The sequence below is a fragment of the Scleropages formosus genome, chromosome 7, assembly GCF_900964775.1.
Source record: "Scleropages formosus chromosome 7, fSclFor1.1, whole genome shotgun sequence".
Taxonomy (NCBI): Eukaryota; Metazoa; Chordata; class Actinopteri; order Osteoglossiformes; family Osteoglossidae; genus Scleropages; species Scleropages formosus.
Window position 1 is genome coordinate 8,783,048 of NC_041812.1, and position 9,879 is coordinate 8,792,926.

Consider the following 9,879-nt stretch of genomic DNA (forward strand, 5'->3'; position numbering starts at 1 on the left):
CGGTACAGTTCCAGGTGGCGTCCCGCCAAGCTGGGCGGCAGCGGGTGGGCGGGCTCCTAGCTGGGGGGCGTGTCCCCGGCCCCCCGTGGACCGCCATATGGGAAGCCGTGGGAGGCTGTGCTGCCGACCTGGTGTGAGGGATGGAGCTCGGAGTGCCTGCATGGTGGAAATCTTGATCAAATCTCAACGCCGGCGTGTCTTCGCACGTTCCGGGGGCTCTGGCATGTAAAATTACACCGAGGCCGCACAATCTGGAGCTCGCCACACATCATAAATGTCATGTCACTAGGAGCGGGGGGGTCCCGTGTGGTGGCCCGTTTCCACGGCGATCACCGCAGCCTCACGGGAACCAGGTTACTGTATGTCTTACAGAATGTCTTTCTGTTTCATATGCACAATGTGTGATGCGACGGTCTCGTACGGCTCTTCTCGCACATCCTTTGTCGATGCATCCGTTACGATTCAGTATTACCGTCCTTTACTTCTATGATTATTTTAATCACTTTAATGAAACGCTAAATGTAAGCTGCAGCACTTTCACATTTACAGTCACATTTATGCATTTATCAGATACTTTTATCGAAGTGAAATACAACTCAGAGTAAAAAAAGAAGTGCATCAATAAACGACGAGCTTTAGACACAGACACGAGATTATCAAATCACAGCTTGTTTGTCTGAGACCACAGTGTTGCCAGTTCACATCCCTCAAACTGCACATATGCTATAATGCAAGTTGTAAACCTGCAGCTAGTGTGGTTGTGGGTTTCGACCTCAGGTCACAACAGCTCATGGGCTTCCTTCTTCTCACAGAGACCCCTTTCTGCCCACAGGGGGTCCCACCCTCCCCCTGGTGCCCCGTCCTGGAGCACTTTTCATCGTAGCCGCTACGCATTTGGCAAGAAAGCTCAGTGAGCCCTGATGACCGTATCCAAACCTTTAAGTACAAGTGAAATTGGCTGGTCTTTGACTAGATGTGACCCTAGCAGGGGCTTTTTATTTGCTGATCGATGTTAAACTTTTCCACAAAGTCACTTACAATGTTAATCTCCTTACAATGATTTACTCATGTGTACAGCAGGGTCGTTTTTACTGTATCAATTCAAAGTAAGTACCTTAATCAAGTTTACTGCAGCAGGAGGTGGGACGTGAACCACAGTCCTTAGGGGGCAAGGTGGCTGCTCCAAGCACTACGCCGCTGACTGCTGCTGTGTCCCGAGTTCCACCGAACACGGCTGCAGCGCCACATGCAGCCACCTACAGTCACGGCAATATTTCCCGGTCTAAGAATAGAGGGGACTAAAAATACCTTTTACATTTTTACTCCTTTCTGAAATCTTTTTAAGGAAAACTTTTTAAATTAATGATCTCACCATGAATTTTAATCAGCACAATTTAGCTGGCGGGAAGTCGGACCAGAGCTCGTCCTTCTCGCTCGTCCCTTTGAAATTCAAAGAGGCTCAGGCTCTGTCTGCCGATGTCTCCGGGGACGACGCCGTACTGTCCCGCTGTCCTGCTCTCCACCTCTGTGCCACGGAGCCCTGGCCTCTCTGGCCTTCACCAACTGTTATTGTCCTGTCCTCTAGGATGCTCTGGAATCGGGGTTGGGAACAGATAAGCTGCAGACCTGCACACGCACACCTAGGCAAACTTCCCGTTGCTAAGGAAACAGCTGTGAACAGTAATGTCATTTTTAGTCGTATGAGGCAGCATGTTTGAGGTGCTACTGGGGCCCTCTAAAGAAAAACAGTGTGAAGCGTTAACTGGGCACCAAGTGGTCTCTCAGCTCCTGGAGGGAAAGACTCTTTCAGTTCTGAAGGTGGGTGTTGACTGTATGGGGACCCAGAGAGGGTCCACAGGGGGTGACCAGACTGTCAGATGGCGCAGTAGAACCGAAGCTGGGAACTGTCAGCACGGTCTCCCACAAGAGCAGGGGGTTGTGGGAAGGGGAAGAGAACTTTATATTTCCTCTAATCTTCTGCTTGTCCTGCTGTTCCCATCTCACATCCGTGGAGGTGCTTCCTTTCGGCACCGAGCGACCTCTCCACGGTCCGCGTGCATGCGTGCGTGTTTGTTTGTTTGAGTGTGCGGGTGTGTGTCTGCGATGCTAATTATATGAGTGCGGCACCCGAATCTACAAACATTGACCAATCACAAACTGGCTGATGTGCTGATAGAGATGGTACTTCTAGGGTCTCTATGGCTGTAAAAGGTACTTCCTCTGAGCTAGGACTCCTTAACCTGCAGTCTACTGAGGACTTCAAGAGTTTACGAAGTGCAGGAATGCTTCAAAAATAAAACTAAATAGAAGCTAAAATGAAACTTTTACTGTGCTATTGCTGTCTATGAAATAATTCTTTGTGAAGGTGATTAGTTTTCAGTGCAATAACTTGAATGCAATATTTTTGCAAAATTTGTATATAGATGTTTTTCTCAGATGGGTCATTAGTTTTAATTTCATTTTTAAAGGAGTATCTGGTGCAGGAAAGGCAGGTGAGAGAAAGGAAGTGGTACTTTGGGATTGTGGGCGTCCCTATGAAAGGAGGCGGTTCTTCCTTTTGGATTGTGGGTGTGGCTGTGAAAGGAGGCGGTTCTTCCTTTTGGATTGTGGGTGTGGCTGTGAAAGGAAGCAGATCTTTCTTTTGGATTGTGGGTGTGGCTGTGAAAGGAAGCGGATCTTTCTTTTGGATTGTGGGTGTGGCTGTGAAAGGAGGCGGTTCTTCCTTTTGGATTGTGGGTGTGGCTGCAAAGGAGGCGGTTCTTCCTTTGGGATTGTGGGTGTGGCTGTGAAAGGAGGCGGTTCTTACTTTTGGATTGTGGGTGTGGCTGCAAAGGAGGCGGTTCTTCCTTTGGGATTGTAGGTGTGGCTGTGAAAGGAAGCGGATCTTTCTTTTGGATTGTGGGTGTGGCTGTGAAAGGAAGCGGATCTTTCTTTGGGATTGTGGGTGTGGCTGTGAAAGGAGGCGGTTCTTCCTTTTGGATTGTGGGTGTGGCTGCAGAAGGAGGCGGTTCTTCCTTTGGGATTGTGGGTGTGGCTGCAAAGGAGGCAGTTCTTCCTTTGGGATTGTGGGTGTGGCTGTGAAAGGAGGCGGTTCTTCCTTTTGGATTGTGGGTGTGGCTGTGAAAGGAAGCGGATCTTTCTTTTGGATTGTGGGTGTGGCTGTGAAAGGAAGCGGATCTTTCTTTGGGATTGTGGGTGTGGCTGTGAAAGGAGGCGGTTCTTCCTTTTGGATTGTGGGTGTGGCTGTGAAAGGAAGCGGATCTTTCTTTTGGATTGTGGGTGTGGCTGTGAAAGGAAGCGGATCTTTCTTTTGAATTGTGGGTGTGGCTGTGAAAGGAGGCGGTTCTTCCTTTGGGATTGTGGGTGTGGCTGTAAAGGAGGCAGTTCTTCCTTTGGGATTGTGGGTGTGGCTGCAAAAGGAGGCGGAGCTAAACGCCCCAACAGTAACAGTGGTTAAGGACATGTCCTTATGATCTCTAGGTTGCTAGTTCAAGTCCGCCTTCCAGCTACACTCAATCTATGTGTAAGTTTAGCATTGTGGTTCATGCTGGGGACAGTTATGAAGGACATGGAGAACAGGGGCCCAACAAGTGCTGCAGTCCTCTCTTTCATAACCGTGCTGTTACGAACTCGCCAACTATGTCCAGTTTCTTTGAAACTAATTAAACTGGAGAGAAGAAATTCGTGTGAAAAGTCAGAATTGTGAGAAGACAAACGATGGCAGACGAGTACATTGTCAGAGGCTTCTGTTCGCCAGCAGAAGTGTTGAACTCGCACTTTCGCACCGAGTCGTTCAACTCTTCACAAGTCCGCCGTCATTGTGTTTCCTTGTGGACACAGTGTACTTGTCCGCCTGCCTGCCTGCTCAGGAGCAACTGTGAGTGGGAGCTGTGCTCTTTCCGTGGCTCTTCCGCCTAGTGCTGCTCCTCCCTCAGTGTCAGCACAGACCTCCCCCCTCCACCCTACCTCCCCATACATTGACTGAAACTGATACCGCCTCCTCACCTGTACAGAATGAAGGTTGAAGATCTTCTTGGGATTTTACCTGTCAACCTTCATGTCAGATGTCCAGCTCGCAATGACATGACATGACATGGTTCTTCTGCTACCCATGATGCCAGTAGAATGATGCACTGGACGGGTCCAGAGAATGGGTGGACCCACAGAACTGCATGTCCCACAGTGGACCATACTATAGGATTCTTACTGAACCCTAAGAGAAGTACTTCAGTTTCTTACTCGCTGTGGGGCGACAATCTAGCCGAAACTCTGCTCTGACTTTGCTGCATAAATATTCATAATTTCTTTGTTCCATATTCTCAACTGTCAGATAATTAGCCCCACATCTCCAAGGTAGATGTCAGAGTTGCAGATATCGTGAGAGTAAAAATATAGATGTTGTGTGACTATAACGTTTTCATGTTGACCTTTTTCATGGAGGTCAACAGTGGCTTTGAGTGGAACACAGGTGACCAGTAACCTGCTGGTGAAAGTTACTACTCTTACTGGTGTTTTCCCACTTATGCCCCCGCCCCCACCCCCACCCCCACCCCCCAGTGATCCTGTTTCCTTTGTTCCAGGCACAGAGATTCACTTCACTGACAGAAACAAGCACTTCAGTTTGGTTTAGTTCTTTTTTATAGCCTCGCATCCCTGGAGAGGCGAATGACAGAAATAACAAGAGCAACGCCATTCGAAGAGCGATGGTTTTCATTAGATCTGTAGTCCCTGGAAGCAGATACCAAACAGGCAGCCCATTGAAATGTAGATGAGGTTTCCATGGCAATGGGGTGGGGCAGAAGTTCCTCCAGCAACTGGTCTTCCATGGTAGTTCACTCCACCAGGGCGGCGGTGTTGAGCCTTTAGAACATCTCTCTCAGTCCCCCCCTGTCAGTCGTGATTCTGTGAGATTTTGAAAAAAGGCACAGTCAAAAGAAGCTCTGAGGTGTGATTATGAAATTATGATCATGATTTCTATCCAGCCACAGTAACAGCAGGATTTATGATTCTGGTGGTAGTTTGCCACACTGCCTCTATTTTGACCTGAGATGATCAAACCTAGAGATACTTGATTAAAGATTATTATTAGTAATGATTATATATGTGATTCTTTTCTCCAACATGACTGACAGTGTGAGGTGTGCACACTAAACTGTTTACAGTGAATTACCCATTTATACAGCTGGGAAATTTTTATTGTATCAGTTCGGGGTGAGTACTGTGATCACGTTTACTGTAATGGCGATGGGTTTCAAACCTGGATATTTCACCAGGTGGTGGGATTCAAGCCTCATTACCTTGATTACAGATGTTCCAGTGGGATACATGACAGCCTGGCTCTTTGAATGGCTGCAGCAAGTAGTGCGGTAGTTGCAGTAGTGCAGCTGCTATCTTCTGACGTAAAGGTTGCAGGTTTGAATCCCAGCTGTAGTACCCTTGAACAAGGTACTTGCCGTGAAAGTGCTCCAGTAAAATTACCATGCTGTGTAAATGGGTAAATAATTTTAGGTGAGATAACATTCTAAGTCACTTTGGAGAAAAGCGTCAGCTAAATGAACAAATGTAAGATGCTGTTTCTAACCGCTACGCCCCCTGCTGCTCTTTAGTTCTGTTTCAGCTGAACTTTTCACTGAACGCAGTTCTCGTGTGACTACCTGTGATCTCACTGGGGGTCTGGGACCCGATGGCTCACTTTAGTGTCGCTCAGCATTGGAAGCGAAACGCGGACGCCCGGCAGATGGGCAGCAGGTTGAAGGCAGGCGTCCTGCGGTGCGTTTGGTCCATGCTGCAGTCAGCAAGCACGCGAGCGTGGCAGCAGTTTACACAGCCCACCCCCAGGGCCAGACTGTGAAGTGGATCAAGCTGTTCCCCCTCGGAGAGAACATCATGGGCCAGCGGATCGCTGACTTCACCCGTCCGCAGCATTTTTGCAGAGGTAGGAGGGTGAATGTCCTGAACCCCGTGGCATGTGGATCTTTTGGGACAATGGAGTGTCTGATGGAGGGATGTTGGGAGGCCTGAGCATCTGCAGTTGTCCTTCTTCCACTGCTGTGCATCATCTCAGTGTTATTCTGCCACACGGGCTCCATGGGGTGCCACAGAGAATACCTGTGGATGGTGGGTTCCTGGACGAACATACTGATGGGGGGCTTTTCGAAAGCTGACGAACCTGGAGGAAGGTGGCATACAACTGCAGGCCAACTTGTGCAGCTCAAAAGTTTGAGGCTCCTCTCCTAAACTCTGTGAGTCACAACATAGTGTTTCGCCTGTCTGGTTTCCTCTTTAATAGAAGTGCAATAATGGAGGCAACTAGTGTGTGTCAAGGTAGTGGTTAGTGTGTGTGTGTGTGTGTGTGTGTGTGTGTGTGTGTGTGTGTGTGTGTGTGAATGTGGTAGTCGAGGGCCCCTGCAGGCCTCTCTGTAGTAGATGGACCACCAGTGCAGCCCACCCTAAGTGATTATTTCCATATCTCTCTCTGACAGGTGTTGTCTTCTGTCTCCACCCTAATAACTTGCTGGTCACGTTGAGAAAGGCGGAGGACAAACTGATCGGTTCTGTGTGCTTTGGTCCATCCCTTTCGACCATCATACAAGTTATGAATTTCTCATGGGGAAACGTCACAGCCCAGAGCCACATGGCATGTGGTCCTCCGTGTGACGAAGGTAACAAGTGCGTGGAACTCTCACAGATGTAAAAACCATTACTTTAAATTGTAAAAATTATTTAATGCGTTCCTCAGTCCCAAAATTGACACTCATTTATGCTAAAATATCACCAAATCCCATAAAAATGGACACAATTACTTCTATATTTAATATTAGTTGATACCACTTGAAATAAAGCAGGATGGACTGGTGCCCCATCCATGGTGCACCCTTCCCTTCAGCCTTGCACCCAATCCTTCCAAAATTGGCTCTGATTCAATGCGACCCTGCCCAGGGCATGTAGTTATAAAAATTGGATGGACGGACAAATGGACGGATGGATGGATGGATGGACGGACGGACAAATGGACAGACACGGCAGTCTCCCTTGTTCACTAACTACTCTATAACACCGTACGAGCGGTGGTCGTTCAGCTCTTTCATAGCTGTTTGTACCGTATACTTAAATTTTCACAAACAATACATACTGTACATAAATTTTATACTCAATGTTTATGTATTAATTCAAACTTTGAGGCAGCAAAATGCGAAAACACAACAGTGAAGACAAAAGAAATCAATGAAAACAATGTGAATGAATTCACACTCACTGGGCACGTTGACATGGACAGTCCAAAAGGGGCAGTGATTTGTCGAGACTATAACAGGTGAAGGATGTTGAGAACTTAACTTAATGCAGCACAAGCCAAACTATAGCTGAGCAGAAGACTGCATGGTGGCTTTGTCTTGCACCACTCAGCTGTCAAGAAGCTCATGAAACCCAAATTTGGTCCTCGTAAATGCAAAGAAATGCCTTGTAGGCCAGAGAAGGGGTATTTCGTGAAACTCCTCGTAAAGTCAAATTCTTGGGTATCTTGGGTCTATGACCATGCATTATTCTGTGCCTCATGAGGAAAGCCCCTCATGTTGGGTTCTTCAGCAATTCGGTAGATATAAATTGCTGGAGTTGTGGACGCGCTCTGCTTCACCATCAATCACCAAATCGCCTTCGGCATGTTGACACCAGACTGCCATCGTGGGCTCGTGGTCCCCAGTTTATCGAAAAAGATGCAGGAAGAACCGTCCTCTAATAAATCTCTCAGACGGGGTAAATGTGTCCATCTATTGGAAACCGTTCCTCCCGTGTATTTCGTTTATCACCAGGGTCCCTGAATGAAGTTACGAGTTGACTTCGTGCAACTTCTCGTCACCACTAAACTGTATGCGCAAAAGAAGACAGAGGTGGATGCTTCATCTCCGTTATTTTTACTTCTCTTTGTGCGGAGGAGTTCTGTTCCTTCAATTTTCAACACAACGATACAACTAAAAAATGTGAACCACTAATTAAATGAGCTCAGAAACAACAGGCTGGTGTCTGCCAACCGACAGATTTATTAATGGAACACATTCCGGGGCTTTTAGTTGGATTTTTGGAACACACGCTGCTCTAACCAAAGTAAACCACTTGTACAGCCTTGTGTGCATCATGATTTTCGAAGTTTATTGTACACTTCATTGATATAGCATAGCCCACACTTGAGAATGCATTGTAAGTAAAAATGCAGAATTTTCATGACATGTTACTATGATTCACACAACATATGAGTGTTATTAACCTGTGACTAGGACTGTTGCACTCTGATTCTCCTCCAGACTCATGGTACCTCACATGTACTTATGAACACAATTGGAAGCACAAGCCTGTTCACAACTCAGTCTGTTTGTAACTCCAAAGTTACTTTTACTACTCAGACACAATTAATAAAAGGTTAAAAACAATCATGCATTGATTTATTTCCAAACTCTGTAAAATCTTGGATATAGCTGCAATAAATGAAAAATAGTGTAAGACTTAACTCTGAGATACAGTGACATTAAAAATAATTTAAAATGACAAAGTTAAAATATATTGTCCCTACAAACTCCTATTCAAATGCAAATTGTGGGCTGATTCATCCCATAAACACCTGCAACATTCCTCATCTTGTTATTTATCACTGACACCTCTGACTACTGGGCACAAATTGTAAACACTGTGGAAAGGAGTTGAATTAAAGTGGTTCCACAGTCCAGCTGTGCAGAAAAAATAAGGTGGCTGAAGAGCTCAGTTTGCACCAGGTTTGCTTGCACATTGTCAGCTACTTCATGGGAAACTTGAGGAGGTTCATGCACAGATATGTTGAGAGGGAGCTCAAAGAGGTGGGAGGGACTGTAGGGTTCTTGTGATCAGAAGGATTTCAGCTGATGTCTCGGGGGAAATGAACCTTTTACTCGATTAAAATGACAATTTCCAAAGAGATTTACACATCCCGAAATCAAATTTAGTGAACCAGCTAAAGTTCATATGAAATTTTCCAACTGCATAACTACCATCCCAAAATTAAGATTCCCACATGCGCATTCATACGCTATAGAGAAAGTGATGAGTGAAGGTGACTATGACTGTAGGCAGTAATAAATTTGTACCACGGTGATCAGTGTGCAGGTGTGTAGAAATGTGTGATAGTGTGTGACAGCATATGGGAATGAGCTGTTTCCCCTTAACGGATCATTTAGCTAATGGACGAGTGATCAGTACAAACTTCCAACATTTCTGTTAAATGTGAGGCAGTAATGTGATAGTACAAATATTATTATTATTATTATTATTATTATTATTATTATTATTATTATTATTATAGAATTTCACAAACAATGAGGTTGTTTTATAGAAGCAGTTTAATAATAGGGGGTTGTGGTGCCGCAGTGGGTTGGACCTTGTCCTGCTCTCCAGGGGGTCTGGGGTTCAAGTCCTCCTTGGGGTGCCTTGTGATGGACTGGCATCCCGTCCTGGGTGTGTCCCCTCCCCCTTGTGCCCTGGGTTGGGCTCTGGCTCCCCATGACCCTGTATGTAACAAGCAGTTCAAATGATGTGTGTGAATTTCATGATATCAAAGTGTATATGTTTAGTGAGGGTTCAGTGATTCAAAGGTTGTGGTTGATTTGTTTTCCCTTGCTGTCTCTTCCATCCCCTTCTTTCATTTTCCTCCATTGTTCTCCACTGTTCTGTACTTTCCTTCATCATCCTTCACCCTCCTCCATCATTTTTTACCTTCCTCCAGCATCCTTCACCTTCTTCCACCATTCTCTATCATCCACCACCTTCCTCCATCATCCTCCACCTCCTCCATCATCCACCACCTTCCTCCACCGCCCACCCCAGACAGGCTGCATTGATCTGATGCCTGAAGGGATA